Raw genomic sequence first — 17,659 nt, 5'->3', positions numbered from 1 at the left:
GGGAAAAATTTCCTCAGGGAACTATGTCACGGTGATTTCATTAGCTATGATACTGTTAGCTCTGCTTGTGATCTGGATTTTCTCAGAAGTTTCTCATTTTAAAGCTTGTAAAATTTTTTCTTCTGGCTTACAACATCCACTACATGATATCACAGGAATAAAACTTGTAATGGGAGACATGGGAAGGACAGACCTCTTCTGCCCTGTCTCCAGTACTTACTACATCAGAGTTGGACACAAGCTCAAATCTTTGCTGCAGTACAGCTCCCAGATGTCAGGACTCACATAGTCAATATGTGTCAATTTTTGAGAAAGGCTGTGAAAATTTGGTATTCCCAAACTGGGTAAAAATGCAGAGCCAGGTGAGGTTAATTTTTGAAAAGTCCTTAAAAGCAACCTTTATGTTTTTACGACTTTAATGTGGAAGCCCACAGAAAAAAGTTCAGTCCTGCAGAGGATCCTAAATCTTTTCATGCTGACAGTGACGAACATGTACAGATTATCCCTATCCCTAATGCTGAGTGATTTCACCAACCTAGTGGGAAATATCCTCCTCTTAATTACACAGGAACAAGTAGGGAATTGCTGTAGTGACGTGAATGGAGTTATTTTGGATAGACACCAATACAGGAGAGAACACAATCTGGCGCCTTGAATGCTGCCAACAAAAGCTCAGTTGTACTATCCCGTGATTTGACTGTGGCAGGCAGTCTCACTGAAGTGATGTCTGACCTAGCTCCCACTGAAGTCAATGTGAGCCTTTGCACTGATTAAAATGCTTTTCAGGAGACCCTCTCGGCAGCCGGATCAGATTTCGGATCATGGGCTCCCTCACTAACTTCGATTGAAACTCACATCCTCGATGGCGTTGACCTAAATGTCATCTTATCTCAAGACTGGCCCAGCTTTGGCTGGGGTTGTCGGATCAGGCAACCTTCTGAAGGCTTCTCAGGTATGAAATACTCTCTGTGACTTGGTAGTGAATAGGGCTGTGGAAGACACAGCAGTGCTCTCGTCCGTCAGCCCAAGCTGCTCTTTCAGTGGAAGAAAGATTCCTGTACAAGCATCCTTGGGAATGCCAGGCATTATTTAACCATTGTATTAGCATACCTCTGCTTATTACCTTACAATGCTCTCATCGTGTTACAACATAGATGAGGACAAGTCCCAGACCCCAGAGATTTATCTTCTCTAAAGGAATGTTTCCAAGACTTTAGCCCAGTAAACACTGGAGTTTAGCTGGGATTTAGAAGGAATGTATTTTCCTATTTGGTTTGCAAGGTTTTTGTTTCCTCCCTCACTACAGATTTCCAGAATTTTGATTGATAGGGTTTCATTTAAATAATTCAAACTCCCAAGAAAAAAATCAAGCACATTTAATTTTTCATACAGAAAATATCTCAGATGACACAGTTTTGGACCTATGTGCCGGTGAGAACAGACTGCTAAAAAATAGTTTCTGCAGGATCCATCCAATCACTAAGGTTTGTGCCCAGCAAAGTTTGCTTTAAATATTCACTTTCAGGGCATCTGGCCTTTGCAGTTTGTTTCCTCTTCCATCCTAATGTGAGTTTTCGCACATTGAAAAAAGCTATTTTTTTTTCCTGTGGAACTTTGGACCAAGGATGGGGATATGGTAGAAAGATTAAGTAAGTGTGTGAAAAGGAGTACCTATTAAAAATCAGAAGGGAAACAAAAACAGAGTCTCTCTAGACCTGACCTTTCTGCCAGATTCCTCTGTACATCTTGGATTATGGAAAGACTGATGATCTGTCTGACTGACCACTGAAACATATTCTTCTTCATTACTGCTTTTGACCTGAAGAACATCTTCTGAATTGTTGACAATGTTCCCTCCACTAGGCAGATCACACACTCATAAAAGGCAGGCTCATCTCTACCCAATCCTTTTCCTTCCTCTCAGAATTCAATGTCACTGTCCTAATTTGGACAGGTTTTCTATAAAACTGTGTTGCAGTTCGGAGAATGCAGTTCTTTGGTATCGAAGAGATCACATTGGGGTAATTAATCTTCTCCCTTTCCTCTTGAAACTCCAAGCCCACAAGTGGCACATTTATAAAGAAATAAATGGTCCAGACCCCTCCAGATTACCTATAGAGTTGGCTAAATTAAAAAATAGAGGACTCATAGCTGTTGTTATTTAAGTGGAGTATGAAATATTCATAATTAATGGTGAACTAGTCCAAAACTTACCATAATTGCAACGTTCTGACTAAAGAAGACACGTGGCCAAAACCATGAACATTTTGGCAGCCAGCTTGGTACCATACTAAGACACTAAGACAAGCATATCGCATGCAGGTCCAATGAGATTTTGTATGATTATGCTTTTAAACTGGCAGGGTTATACACCCTAGTTGTAGTCAGAAGATCCAGGGCCTGAGATTACTATAATTTCATAGAGTAAAATCTTGGGCAAAGTTTTATTTAATCTGATAGGGCCCACTACTGAAATCCTTACATGGTGAAATGACTCATTGATGTCACTGGAGTTTTGCCTGAATAAGAACTTCAGAATAAGGCCCAGAGGGATTATCTGTGCTCTTCTCTACTTACTCATTAGGTAAATCCCATGTAGACTCTCATGAATGTAAAATGGCCTAAATGGAAATATGGGTCTTATATAAAGTTAAAAAGGATTTACTGGATTTATTGCAGATACCTTAATTTAGGTTACCTTTTTTTTTCCCTCAGCAGAGGACTCTAAAAAGAGCAGGAACAAGAACACCTGTAATCCAGATGTTACAGAAAATCTCTCAAGAACTGTGATTTTTCAACTTTTTTCTTGATGTGGAGAGCTCAAGACAACTTCCAAGGGAAGTGCAGATCTGCTAAGGTACTGTCAGTTGAAAGAGTTTTCTTCATTATTTTTCATGCACCTTTTGAAAGTTGCTTACCCACTGACCCTTGATTTAAAATCAGCGCTGTAAGAGGCTGACTTTTTCTAAAGAGGCAACAACTGCAGATACTTGGGTTGGATTCCATAAGCAAAGACACAAACATTTGAGGGGGGAGCATTTGGATCCAGTGCAGTCACCGGCCAACTCTGGGACCTTGTGGGCAACGTTCTTGCTCCATAATTGTCCAGTAGGAATTGTCCTGCTGGACAAGAATCAGGATCCAGCCCTGACACCTATCCTTCCTTCCCAGTTGATCTCAAACTGAAGAACATGGACAACAGAAGGAGAACACACTGCTGGGGAAGAGAACTCTCCTCCTTTCCCCCTCAGAACTACCGATAACCTTGCAATTTGCTAGCAGCTGGAGGAGAGTAAGATTTCTAATTTCCCAGGCATGATGTTTTTTTTCAGAGACAGTTTCCAGCCATCCTGAAGGAGGTGGTGAAAGTGTGAAGTCAAAAGGATACTTTATAGTCTGACCATGGCATGTGCCCACACTAGATTATATCAGGAGTGCTTGACTTTGTGAGGGACTCTGGCCCCACTGATCCTGGAAAATGGTCTTTTAGTTCCCTAGGTCAGGTTCCTAAAATTCTTGTGGGCTGGTAGATGCTTTAGTATTCATCCTGACAGGTGTCAACATCCTGACAGCTGTATGTCATTCTACCTTGACAAGGCTTTTCTTTGCCTTAAAACAAAAAAAGGAACAAACAAACAGCACCAAAAAGCTGTGAAGATACAAGAAGCACTCAATGGCAACTGTAGCAGCATTAAATTCACTGCCTCTGTTTTCCAGTGCCACAGAACTTCCCATTCCACAGCAAGTCAATGCTGAGAGGCCACTCAATCCTCCCTGGTGCCTTCACAGCACAGGACACCCTCTAATCCTTCTGACAGGCTGTTTCTGCTGCATCCTTGGTGTGTGAAGGTGCTGAGCACCCTTCCCTGTTGATGGCATCAAGGGGAACATCTCAGTTACCCAGCTTGGAGATTGGACAGACAGAAGTAGAAGGGACACAGATAACGCTCAAACCTCTCCCTTCCAAAATTAACACGTTGATTAATTACACTGACATTCAACTAAGATGGGGATGTTAGACCAGGCCTATAAAGTACTAGACTTTTCTGGTGAATACTTTTTTGTATCTCTCATCTTGTTTGGGACAATTCCTTTCCTCAGCCTCTCAAACAAACCCATAAGTGGGAGACTGACCTGAAGTGTTATCCCACTCAATGGCAAAGTAGTTTTTCATATTCTTCCCTAGTACTAGGGCTCTGTTTTTGAAGGCAGAGAACTTAGCTAGCCTTGCTATGTCCCAGCAAGTACAGAAACTATGTTTGTTGTGTCATGAAAATAAACAACATGTTTTCAATGTTAAATAAACATTTATCCAAAGGTTCAATGTGACTGCTTAAAACTTAAGTAAATCAATCACTGTAGGTTAACCTTTGTTCAGTTTTCTTCTTTCTGAAAGCTCTGTAACTATCAGATCTCACAGTTACATGGTTTTTCAACATGCCACTGTCAGGAGAAATACTTAGTGGAGAAATCTGGCACAGGAAATGCTTTTCCACCCAATGCTCTGTGGAGCTCAATAAGTTTATGGGTTGCTGTGCTATATCTTAAGGACATTAAAGATACAGTTTCAGCTACAATCCATCTGGAAATATACCATGAATGTGAAACTATTGAGAGTTTAGAAGAAGTTAATGTTCCTTAGCACATGCATATCAGCGCAGTTCAATTACACGGTTACAAGCATGCTTTCTGTCTAAACTGGCTCTGTGGAACAGATCCTAACATGTTATACCAAGGTGTTTGCAGTACAAAGGCTTATTGTGATGGAGTTCAGCTGAAGGAGATGAGAATATGAAGACACAAGAAAACATTTTCAAGGAATTGAGGCTGTGGCAAACAGTGGCTGCTCTCTGCTCTGACAGAGCAAATATTTTTTTACCTGCAAAGCTTGGTAAGTTGGGTAAGCAGTAAAGTTACCCAGCTTAACTCAAGACCAAAATGGAAATCTGAGAAAAGGAAGGCAGCGTTTTTTGTTTAAGAGTTAATTCCCTCTGCCAGTCAGTACAGATGGCTGTTTCACTCTGCCTGCACATCTGACACAGGTGACAGCACTGCACAAATTCAAGGCAGGAAAACCATATGGATTGACAACAGAAGTGGAGTTCTTTCAGTGATGGGAGGCTATGTTTAGAGCGGGGTAGATGATACAGCAGAGGTGGACAAGGTAGGATCCTTTTCACCACATATGGCTGAGCCAACTAATGTTTGTTCCAGAGGGACTCTTAAAGGATCTTCTCACTTCCCTGGAAATTCCTTTTTTTTCCTCCTGTAAAATACTAGACCACTTTTAGTTTGGATGAGAACCAACTGTGACAGGAGCTGGTACTATGGGGAATATACCTTATGTGTCCTGCCTACCTTTTGGAGGTAATTTTCTTTTGACTAAATGTCTCAGTTTTTCTTCATTCTGCAAAGATTTTCAGTGACAGACAGACAAAATCTTGGCAGTGTTTAAGCCACATACAGCCATGGGATCTGCTTTCTGTGTCTCTACTGAACTGGACTGTAAGCATACTCTGTGGGCTTACAGTGTCCTCCTTTCTCAATCACTGAGGATCCCCTGAAGCCCCAGCGAGCTCTTGCTGCTCTCCCCATATGGAAACTGTTGTCTTTGCCAGACCCAAGAGTCTCTTTCAGGGGTGCTATTCTCTATCATAGGAGGTGGACCTTGCTTCTGCGCGCAGCAGGTATCTGGAGATCCCTTCCTTTCTCTTGTGTAAGTCAGGGCTGCTGCAGTGGTTTACTTCCTCCTTCAGGTTTGTCCTTGCAGGCCTCTAGGAATGATTCAGCCACTTCCTTGCAATGTGTAATCAGGCTTAAATGTATGGCCTGAAGATGGAGAGATACTTAAGGAGTTTATAGGCTCACTAGTGTCTCTTACTCTGTGTTCCAAATTGCATAAGGCCCTTCTCTCCACCCTCTGTGTAGAGATCCCATTTGCAGGGCCAGCCATGTGTATGCCAATTGTATGGACTCGTAAAGAGACAGGCCACTTTGTCACAGCCTCCCTAAAACACTATCATCAGGCATAAAAAGTGCCATAATCTACTTCCACATTGTTTACAAACCCTGTAATTGGTTTCCATGTCAGTGTGGAGCACAATCCATGTCTCCACAGCATTATGTGGAAGCTTATTTCCTTCGTGTCTGCGGACCCTTTGATTTAGGCAACACTCAGCTTTTTTGGCTAAGTGAAAACACAGTAAAACCTTTCAAATCCCAAGAAATTCCAGCCTGCTCCTGGAGCACATGCAAGAGGATACATGAAGCATGTACAGCCTGAAACTCAGGTGATAGTAGGGATGTAAATGGAAGCCAGAAAACCCTGCGAGATTAGTTTCCTCGAGTTTAATGAAGAAAACAGGCACCCGTTACATGAAGGTTCAGAGTAAGCACCTGACTTAGCTGCTTTGCATCTCTCCACAGAGAACACTAACTCTCTGCCAACTAGAGGAGAAGACAAAGAGACAAAGATACCTGTCACCGAGACAAAGATATCTGTTGTGAGTCCCGTTTCTCCCTGACCTGCAGGCTCTCACACGCTCAAAATCTGCAGGGTGGTGGTGTTCTGCCAGGACTGGTAGGCATCTGCTTGTTGCTCAAGTGAGTCTCCCAAGGTGGGAAACAGGACAGTGTTTCACTTTCTACCCGCTGCATCTTGCTGCCATGCAGCCCCTCCACCCTCTGTGGGGGTGTCTAGTGCAATCCCCAGAGCACCAAACCTGACTGATCTCATTCAAATTGCATCTTGGATGGTAGGAAGTTTGGATGACAGACAGCTTCAGGCTATAAATACATCTGCTGAAAAAACATGTAGGTGGGTAAGATACTGGTTTCTCCTGCAATTGCTACTGGGATGCCCTGGTTGTGGATGTTGGCATCCCCACTACCCAGCAAACATTGCTGCCCACTCAAGGCCATGATGGAAAATCCCTGAGTTCTGCCACAGGACTTTCCCTTTTCTCCATGTCTAAGTAATATCCACCAAACACATGCTGCTGCAAAACCACTGTGGCTGTGGTAATCTTCTGGTTAAAGAGCTAAGTGATTTCCTCCATTTTTTGAGGTAAACCACTAACCCAAGTCAATTGTGTACAGTGTTACTGGTTTGAGCCTCACCCTAGAAAAGCTTTATCCAGCAATCAGAGAGGTGTTAATACACATTGTGCCTTCCACTAGTAATGGCAAAATGGGCTGTGGTGGGTGCCATGGGAGTGCCTGTCACCGCTCCCTGCTCACTCTGTGGGCACACAGCTGCCTGCAGGCTGAGGCACAGACACAACCCTTTCAGTGAGTGCCCTGCATGGAAAAATCCAGCAGAGATTTTCCTTTGAAAATTACCACTGCAAGAAAGGGGTTGGCCTTGAAGGTACTACTTTGCTTCAGTCAGAAAAGGGTATTTTAGACTCATCCCTTTGAAAGGAAAACTACAAACAAGTGATTGTTTTTCTCCAGCCATGCAGCAAAGTCCTGTTTGGAGCAATTTGCCCCTGAGGCAGAACATATAAAAGATACACCCCAGTTACAACCAGCTGCAGCTTGCTGGGGAAAAACCACTCCAGCAGTGCTGGATCCCTGCTGCAGAGTGACTCACTAGCGATGTTTATCCTTCATTATGATGCAGGTTTGGTTCATTCATTGCCTAACTATTATGTCACTAATTAGAGACCCTTAACTGACTAGGACAAGGGATGTTCACAACAGCTTGATGTGGTGGAGGGAGTGACAAACATGTCAGGGACTAGATGTGACCTAGCTTTAGAAAGGCAGGAGAGTTGGAAGAATCAGGAACAAAAACTTCTTGTTTGGGGGTCTCTTCTCCAGCTGCCACAAAAAGAAACGTTTTTCTTGCTAGCCTGTGGGCTGCAGAGGCAATGCTTTGCCATAGTTGGCTTATTCTGCACTTACTGTTAATATTGGGAGGGAAGCAGAAGTGGGCAAACAACTGCATCCTTTTAAAGCCAAGTAATTCTCACAAAGAAAGCAACAAACAGAACTAATATCAGTACCCTCTATGGGCAAACTGCCAATGCTTTATGCTGGATGAGTAGAGCATGGCAAAATAACAAGTTTCCCGGAGGAAAATCTGCTCTTTGGCATTATAGCACTTGATTAACCTACTGTAAATATGTGTGGTCTTAGCCCTCAGTAGATGTGAGGTCTCCTAGCATGCTTCTAGGCAAAGACAGCTAAGTGTCCAGCACACTGTACGTTCTCTGCTTCTTGCTCACTCCAAAATGAGTGTGGACCTAATCATTCTAAATAAATGGCTAAAAAAGATCTATGATGGGTCTCCATAGCATCGAAATCTATCAAAGCTGCTAGGTGAAATAATCTAAACTACTCACATGGAAACATCCATGAAAAGAAGGCAGTTCAGCTTGGAAGCAAACTGCCTGAAAGTATGAACTTGAGGAAGTTGAAAAAGCAGGCATCAGTATGTCTGTCCTTCATGTTTGCAATTAGCAACCAAACATATGGGAGAGAGGGAGGGCTCTGCTTGCTCAGAGAGAGCAGCTGTTACACAAGAGGCACAGCAATGCTGAGATTCCCAAGTCCAAGGCACACAAACCTCCCTGTGAAGCAGATGTACAGCCTCGTGCCCTGCATGCCCTGCTGCATGGAGCTGTGGCACTTACAAGTGGGTGATTGCACACAGCAAGCTGGAAGTGGGGTTTCTCATGGTCAGCATTTGATGAGAGTTGTCTCAGATGCCAGCATGTCTCCTGTGTCTCTCCTTCAGCCACGGCATTTCATATAGATACTCCTCTCCAAAGCACTTAGAAATGAAAATAATTTTATAAGCACTAACTAGTTAATGTTTAACCCACTGGTTTTTCTTTTTCCTTTTGTAGTGTACCACTCTGCTTCACATGTTTTGCAGTGGAACCAGCTGTGTCCTTCTTTGAATAAGCCCTTGGCTCTTGGCATTCACTGAAAACATTTTCCAGCTGTGAGATGAAAGGTAAAAGCTTTAAAATTATACAGTGGACAGTAGACCTCTGAAACAGTTTCTTCACAGTGAATCTGACATACTCCCTGCTAAATACCACAGATTATAATAAAACCTTTGAGTGTAACATCCTGGCAACTTATTTTAGAAAATAAAAAAATGGGATGCCTGGGAATCTGAAATCTTTTGGCTGTGTTGCCTGGCAATGGGCAATGTCCACTTTTGTTCTGAGGGTCCTAGAACCTCCCGACTCAACAAGCCCAGTTACATGCTGGTGCTTCCTTTGCTAGGACCCAGCAAAGGAAGCACTGGGCAGCAGCCATTGTCCAATCCTCTAGGTAACCTTTCTGTCGTGATTATTTAGTAAGCAATGTGACAGCTGTATAGAGTCATCCTGCTTAGGGGTCCATGCCCTTTCATCCGTGTATTGTCTTTCCACAAGTGCTTTTCTTTTGGAATCGTAAACTCATTATGCCTTCATCAAGGAAACGCTTGTTCTTCCCCCTCATCTGCCCCCCTCCTTGCCCCATTTGATGGTTTTCTCTCTCTCTGGTTCCTCTTGTTTCAGCTGCTCAGATCATGAATGGTAATATTTTCGTTACGGCTAAATACACCCTCACCTACTCATTGCCACAACATGCCTTTAAACTAGCTAGAGCAAAAACCCATTCCAACGGGTAAAATATTACTGTAGGCTCAAATGAGCCTTGGAACAGTGCAATGCTCTATGAAATGGTATAGGACAGAGCAGATATTGTCTACAGCTGAATTCATTAGGCGTCAACATAAAGGTTGGAGGTGGACCTGTTGGAAACCACAAGTCCTGCTCATTGTGACTGCACACTTCTCTGCTGGACTCACCACATAATTTCCCAGTAGTCCAGGGTGCTTCAGATCCCAAGGTGTTTAAAATCCAAACTCAAATTTTCCTGAAGTTCGAGGTATCTCAATTCAATGGCCAAATGGAGAAAAACCTCAGTGGTGCTATTTCTGTTGCTTGGTCCCAAGCCCAGCATGTGGTTCAGAGATATATCTCTGTAAATTTGCTTTTGGTGGGAAAACCTCAGCTCCAGTCAGCAGCAATCCTTCACTCTGGGAGGCATGTTAGTCCTTCTCTCTGCTGCTCAAGTCTGGTTCAGGGCATCTTCAGTCTTAGCAGGGTGTAAAATATCATCTAGAAGAGCTATGGAAAGAACAAGAGGAGGTGTGACACCTGGCCCGTTCAACACAGTCTCTCAGAAATAAGCATTTGACAGCATAATCTGGCCATTCAGGTCTATAATCTAAGTTGACAACATGGATTGCTGTTACAAAAGAGAAAACTGAAACCATGTTTTCCCAGATTGTGGAGATTAATCTGGTCAGAGGAGATCCCCTTTCCAGAGCGGCAGTAGACGACTCCCCAGCTCCCCCCTGCAGCACCTCTCTCTTACAGGTCACCAGCTGGGATTTGGGCAACAGGGGGTTGCTCAGGGTAGCGAGGCTTCCTGAAGCTTGCAAGAGCAGTGACCTAGAGGTCAGCCCCCAACCTGCAGGCTCAGAAGAGGATGTGAGGGCAGGAAGCCCTCGGCCTCACCCTGGCTGTGACAGAGCATCACGTTTGGAGAGGAGGACTGCAGGGCACAAAGCTGTGTGAAGCTCAGGAGGCTCCCTGTAGCTCCAGCCCAGCCCATGTGCCCTCCTGAGAAGGGCCAGCTATGACAGGTGGCAAACAGTGATTTCTAAGGCCTTTTTGTGGCTGCTACTAACTGATTATTCTATGGTAAAAATGGTCCCTTTGGTTCAGTGCAATGAACTGAGCCAAAGCAGAGAGACAATGCTTAACTCTGGGAAGGAAGGATGGGGCGGTAACCCAAATCCCCACATTTATCAGCCACCAGTAGACCTGCTCTCAGGTGCTCTTCTCTGCAGTGCTGCTGGCAGGGAACACTCTTATTTTGTGAGCTGCCAGGCAGACAGCCCTGGGGTCCAAGCTCCTCTGGGCTCACTTGCACCTTCTGTCTGTTTCTCAGCTCATTGCTCATGCTATAGCTTTTCTGAGGTCCATGGTGAGACCCAGGCCAAGCAAGACCAGGTGGAATTTACTGCAAGGAAGTTTGTGACTGTCTGATTAAAAATTGAGAGGCTTGTGAGTTACTGACATGAAAAATGTTATTCCAGGAATGCTTGTACTGGTCCTGTTAATCACACATGTACAGTGATATGTACAACATAATTGGCTCTTCACTGTTTTTCCCAATAGAGAAAAGTGACTATTTTGACACTGGACTATCACATTTTGCTCTTTTGCGTTACAAAACCACAGAAAAGGTTTGTGTTCCCTCACACTTAGTGTAGGGAAAATGAAAGAAACCACAACCATGCCTCAGTTTCTCTTCAGAGTGGAATAAGAAACAAGCACAAAAAGATACGGTAGCTGAGTGGTCAATAGAAGATGATAAACTAAGTCTAAATTTCTTGACTGTCATCTGAGTGCCTTTTCATGGGACCTTATTATCTTCACTGACTATATTACTTTTTTTTTTTTTAATAACTTTAAAGTTTAAAAGATGCGTTAATTGGGTCTTGGTTATTTAAACTGAAAAAAACCCCAAAAACCAAACCATAAAAGAGGCTAGATACTATAGTGAAATGGCAATGAAGTCAAAAGTAAATGCATGGTTCGAGCCATCATATTAGGATGCAAAATATAAGTGATTTGTTCAGAAAGAAAAGGAAGGTTGACTAGCACATTCTAAATGATCAGAGGCTGAAAACAAGAAGCCTGAATTCCTTTACATGATTTTCTCCTGAGTCTGCAAAGGAGAATATTGACGTAATTAGATCAGTACAAATGAGCCCCAACAAAAGTGGATTGCTTCTTCATGCAGTTTGTTATTAAACCATTCTGAGAAATTGAGTGGTAAATTGAATCAGTCATTGAACTAAATGTTGCATCTGAGGTTAAAGAAGAAATGGATAATTTTGAACTGTAATAACTTTTGCTGCAGAGATGACTAGGGCAAGTCAAATCTGATAATGCAGGACACAGGAGGATATAAACAGGTAACTCTCAGCACTGGGAAGGTGTGGCAACCCTTTATACCCTGTCTGACAGGGCAGAGGGAATAGATTTTCCTAATTCATTACAAGTTGCACTAATCTTAACCTAAATTCCATCAGTACTGATAGAGGAAATGTGGGTGATTTTTTAAGTAAGAGACATAACTGCTCTTTGCATTGCCCTAGTCAGTGGGAAATGCTTGACCAATGCACTTCTGGTGGTGGACTGGACTGGACATGTAAGCACAGGTAGGACAAGCTCAGAGAGCTTCTTACTCTCATACCTACTTGCAAGTGATGTTTTTCTTTGATATTATGCGCCCCTGATCCAGGTGTACTTGGGCCAATTAAGCAATATTACCATTATGAAGTAATATTAATATTACTGAGCTTGAGGTCTGAGTCCAAGATAAATAAAAAAAATGTATTTCTCTTTCTGCTCATGTACTAAGGCATTAGTAAGGACCAGCTCCCAAGCAAACAACTGAAACAAATCAAACCTGCTGTAAAAGGATTTTTTTACTCTAATAAAATCAATATGCATATGAAGAGTTTTGCAAACAGCTTTGCATAGCACTTAATATATGGTAAACCCCACATAGATCTTTGTTATCTGGGTTATAGGATGGTGTTAGCTCCTTCAGAGGAAAAACAAGATCTCAAACTAGTGACAGACAGCCTGCAGCTTTAAATATCAGGTCTGGAGAGCAACTATTTCAGCACAACAGATGCCTTTCTTCTGTGAAATTTCCCAGCACAGGAGATGCTTGGGTTCATGTATGCTTAACTGTTCCATCCTTCAGCACTTCCTTTCCCCAGAGTGAGGGAAAGTTGAGGAGGGCTCCACTTCCAGCAAGGATGCAAATGCTGTTTTGAATTACAAAGAGAAAAGTGAAGGACTCTCCCTGGGCAGTCTGACATGTGTTATAAATGCCTTTATTGGAGGTATAGTCTTGTGTCTTCCTCCAGTGAATAAGTAAATGAGAAGGTTCAAAATGCTTTAGCAACACAAAGAGCCCAGTTTAACTCCCAGACTGTGTGCAATCTTTCCTTCCACCCCTGCTAAAAAACCTCCAAAACAACAGTAGGCAACAGGCTCCCGAATGCTTCTGTTGCTGTTACACTTCAGCATAGCAGAGCTCTGTGGCCACCAGTGGCTTACTTTTTTTTAGCAGGCGAGAAGAAAGCAGGGAGGACTTAGGACAAGCCACAACAAACATGAGCTGAAAGCTGCTGGTGAAGCAGGATGAATTATACAGAGAAGGGCTTCTCTGTGCCAGCATTTCCAAGCCGTTTCTTCCTGATTTGGTCCCATTGCTGCACACAGATATAAGGTTGGCTGTAGGGCTTGTCTTACCCCAAACAGCTTTTTTCTTTACTCTTTCACCCCGCCAGACTTGGAAAGGTTAGAAAATCACCTTTGACATAGTCTACTGCAAGAAGGAAGATATTATCCTGATTATTGTCCTTGCATTGTAGAAGTGTGGGGGGGACACGTGGAGGAAGATTGTGCCTCACAGCATAATGCACAATGGCTAAGAAATAATAGTGAATGCAAAAAAAGAGAAAAAATTACAGGACCCAACAGTCTTTCAAAACTGGTAGTTAAAGATCAAGTAATACAAAATCAAAGGGAATTTGAATTGCCCTGCCCAACAACCAGGAATATAAGCCTGACCAGTAATACAAAAATAGCATCTCCTTATAAAATGAAAAATCTGTGCTAAGCCACAAAGCTTCAAAGCATCATTTGGTTTTTCTGTTAAAGTATCATCCTCCTTTGCCAGACACATTTCTGCTCCTGTCCTTTCAAATAGGAAAAGAGAGAGAGAAAACTGCTCAAACATGATGAAATAGATTCATTAAAAAATTACAGAACCTACAACCATTACAGATACAGATGTGGAAAGGGTTTCTTAGAAGGGAGATTTGTAGTGCTTCTTGCAAATGACTGACACCTGTCACAGTCCTAAAAATTATCACCACTCACTATCTCTAGGACTTTGGCTCTGGGCTGCTCTTCACAGGAATCTACTCTTCTTCCTCTTTATATCTCAGCACCAGCCTTGTATGTCCGACTAATAGAAACATAATGGCTATAAAGCACACTGGATTGTCTGAAGAGGTCTTGGTATACCGAAATTTTGCATTAAAAATATGTTTTCACAGCTATAAATTTTTCTATGTTACTTATTTTTATAAAATCTATAACAGGTGCTTAAAAACACACAGAAAGTCAACAAAAATATTTTGTTTATATGACTCAGCATTTGGAAAGGCAACAGAAAGCTTGGGCCCAGCACTGAGCCACTGGCAGTTTAGTGTCTGCCTTTTCCCCACCCACTTTCACCTCCCTGCACTCTCTCCCCACGCAATTCATTACCAGATCACTTCTAAATCCACTGGAACAGAATTGCTGATGCTGTGTTTTCTCACAGACCTCAAGCTCTCTAAGCATCTCTAGTGTTCTGTGGAGGTCTCTGTTAAAAGCTTTTTAAAAGTATGGCTAGATTGGATCTACCACATTATTCCTTTTGGCTCTTTGAATGTGCAAAATAAGCATCTGAGCTTTGAGTTTGATGGAATTGTGGCAATAAGAAAAGCACAAATAAAATTAATGACTGGTCAATGGTTTACCTAAAGGAATATATTTATTCCTTATGACCTTCATGCAAAACTGTAATATAAGTATTTATTTTTTTCGTGATAAGATCAGTTAACAGTTCAAACATACCAAAATTAGACCTCACAGAGAGGGGTACTCCAGCTCCTTACTTGGTGTGACCTGTGAATACATTCTTTTCTGAGTCCTAAAGCTACTGTAGTTCTTCTTACAACAATCTTCCTTGAGGCTTTTTTCAAGTGCATTTGTGTGTGGAACAGAAAAGGAGGGAGCAGAAAGAAAAGTTAATTATACACCAAGAGAGGGGAAAGAGGGAGAAGATAATCATCCATTAATATAGCTTATGCAATTTCCAGGTATTTGTTAATGAAAAAAACATAGAAGGGATGAAATTAAGAGGAAAACTTAAATAAAAGTACTAGCAAACCAAATTCACATTTGTCTAAAGTTTACTGCAGCTCAGAAGCCCTTTGTGTGGACCCGGACTGATTTATGATTTCACATCAAAACCACTCCAGCCAGGGGATTTTGCATGGTTAGGTTGTGAGACCTGATGATTCTCACTACTTCCAGGGTTTATTCAGTTCCCAGAACACAAAAGAAAAGCCAGAGGGTGCAAGCCTGCATGAGCTGACATAAAAGAGAAAACAGCAAATCTCTGAAAAGAACAAGGGCCAAGTTTTACATAGCTCCAGTTGTGAACTAGGAATTTCCACATATTCTTTCCACACTAGTGATTCCTTTGAAATTGCACCCTCTTCCCCTTCCATCCTGGAGAGCCTGAAGTTACATGTGTCTTGACTCTAACTACATAACTTGGCCCTCTATCCTCATCGGTAACGCTCCATTAAAGTTCCCAGATTCGGGATGGAGGAAGAGCTCCGGAGTTCTGGCGCATGCCCCAAGTCATGTAAGGCAGAAGTGATCCTGCAGCTGCACAGCTCCCTCCATGCTCAGCATGGCTGTCCTGCCTTGCGCCAGGCTATTTTTAAATCACAGTATGCCATTTCCTCATGCTTTTCGTTCTTCTAGCTCTCTATTGCTTAGAAATGTTATTCTCATTTGTTTAAATGTCTGGAATCCCAAGCAGTCACGATTTCCTTTCTCATCTGTGTTGACTGCAGACTGCTGTTTTTCGATTGTGCTTACCCTTTTCAACACAGAATTTACACTCCCCATAAGAAATATGCACCCTCTGACACTGGTTCATCTGCTTCTCTGTTCATTGAAACTGTGTCCAGGCAATGCCAAACTGTCCTGAGAATCCCACAGATGCTCTTTCCCAACATTACTTGGCATGCATTTCCCTCGTTGTAACTGTTCATTACAGTTTCAAATTTACACAGAGGGGATAGCAGTTACTAAGTTAGAGGTACTACATCCTTGCATGTATCATTTCAGGGCATTTCAGGAGTCTATTTCTCTCCTTTGTGGAAGAGATATAGAGATTTACTCAAAAAAGTAGTCCATTTGGGTATCAAATTGATTGACAGTGAAAATAAGAAACCCACAAGTACTACCCCTCTGCAACTAAAAGTCCTTAAATAATTCTGAAATGTGCTCTCTTCTATGCAGCTACGATTATTTCTCCTTGGGATTTGTATTTGTATAGCTCATCTTGCAGTGATCTCTGGGAAATAATACAACTAGCACGCTACCTAGAGGTTTGCAGACTGACAGACAAAAGGCACACCACTAAGTTACTGGGATGTAAATGGCCAGCAAAAAAGAAGGATGTGTCCTCTAGTGCTTGCAAACATCAAGGACCAGAGGCCTGAAACTCTTGCTACTGCTGCCATTGCCACTGCTGGTTTCCAAACCCATGAGGAAGCTGCCTCCTAGGTGATTACTCCTACTCTGAAATCACCATTATTTGCAATTCTCTCTCAAAGACTGAAATTATTCTTGTCTGAATTTGGTCATGTAAGTATCTGTGTTTTCAACAGATTTTTCACTTCATCTTCTGGAAATGCGGTCAATTCTCCTTTTGTTTCTAGCAGCTGTTGGGCAGGTTGCACTGCCCAGTCCTCAGCTGGTGCAGGGCAGCGTAACTCTTTCCCAGTAAATGGGGTTGATCCACACCATGCCGTGGAGGGTGTCACACCGTGGGACAGTGCTTGCTCTGTAAAGTGGTTGATACTCACCTGCCTAAGGCTTGTTTATGGTTTTCTGCATTTGTTTACTGGCTGTGACATAATGGTGTGTACCATACCTGAGTTGTTCTTGTGCTGCTGACTGACTGAAAATGCATCCTGTTGTGAATTGGATATGTGTCATCAACTGGTATTTTAGATTAACAAATATGTTCTTGGGGAGACAAGTCCGAGGCCAAGATTTTTCTTTTTTTTTTTTCCTAAAAAAACCCCCAAAACAACAACAAAACCAAAACCCTTGAAGAGAAAATCAGAAGTGGTTACAGGCTGTGGTTCTGGGTGATCCATTCACCCGTTCCTACTCCTTGGAAGATTTCTCATTACACAAGCCCTGTGCCACTGGAAGAGCACATGCTGCAGAGAATCCTGGCATGGTAATCACAAATCACTTCCCATTCCTGGGTGTCTCAGGCATTTTTCATATTAAGTAGTAGTCCAAATTTACAAAAGTTTTAACATATTTAAATCAATTAGAGGTCTGATGAAAAGGCTGAGAAAGAAAAGAACACTATGAGCTTCATTTTTTATATCAAACTGCTGAGTGTCTCCTGGGTTGGTCCCATTAGTAAAATTTTCCAAGTCAATTAGACTTAAGATGCCATCTTAATCTCTGTTTGCTATGGGGCTTCTCCCAGACTGCCAAAGGATGCAAAAAAGTAGCACATGTTGAAACAAAACTGCCAAATTTCCACCTCCTTGACAGCCACTTAGATGTGAAACAAGTTGGCACTTACCTGAAGTCAGACCAGGCTATAGGACTGTTGGAAGAATTTGACAATTTCAATGCCTCAGACTACTTTCAGGCACACTCTCTGTTGGCTCCTGTGCAGCTGTCAAATCTGCGTGGTTCCTGGCTTGGATCTGACTAAGGACATCTTTTTCCAACTG

General features: G+C 42.4%; 1 long non-coding RNA gene across 1 annotated transcript; it reads left to right on the top strand.

Moving 5' to 3' along the window:
* Window positions 1-588: 588 nt before the first annotated feature.
* On the top strand, window positions 589-4,259 carry LOC125325250. The gene is made up of 3 exons (XR_007203248.1): window positions 589-952; window positions 2,716-2,857; window positions 3,172-4,259. It is a non-coding gene; the product is annotated as an uncharacterized LOC125325250 (long non-coding RNA).
* The last annotated feature ends 13,400 nt before the right edge of the window (window positions 4,260-17,659 follow it).

Source organism: Corvus hawaiiensis, chromosome 4 (genome assembly GCF_020740725.1).
Source record: "Corvus hawaiiensis isolate bCorHaw1 chromosome 4, bCorHaw1.pri.cur, whole genome shotgun sequence".
Classification (NCBI taxonomy): Eukaryota; Metazoa; Chordata; class Aves; order Passeriformes; family Corvidae; genus Corvus; species Corvus hawaiiensis.
The sequence above is the reverse complement of the archived record's forward strand: the minus strand, read 5'-3'. Positions and strand labels throughout refer to the sequence as shown.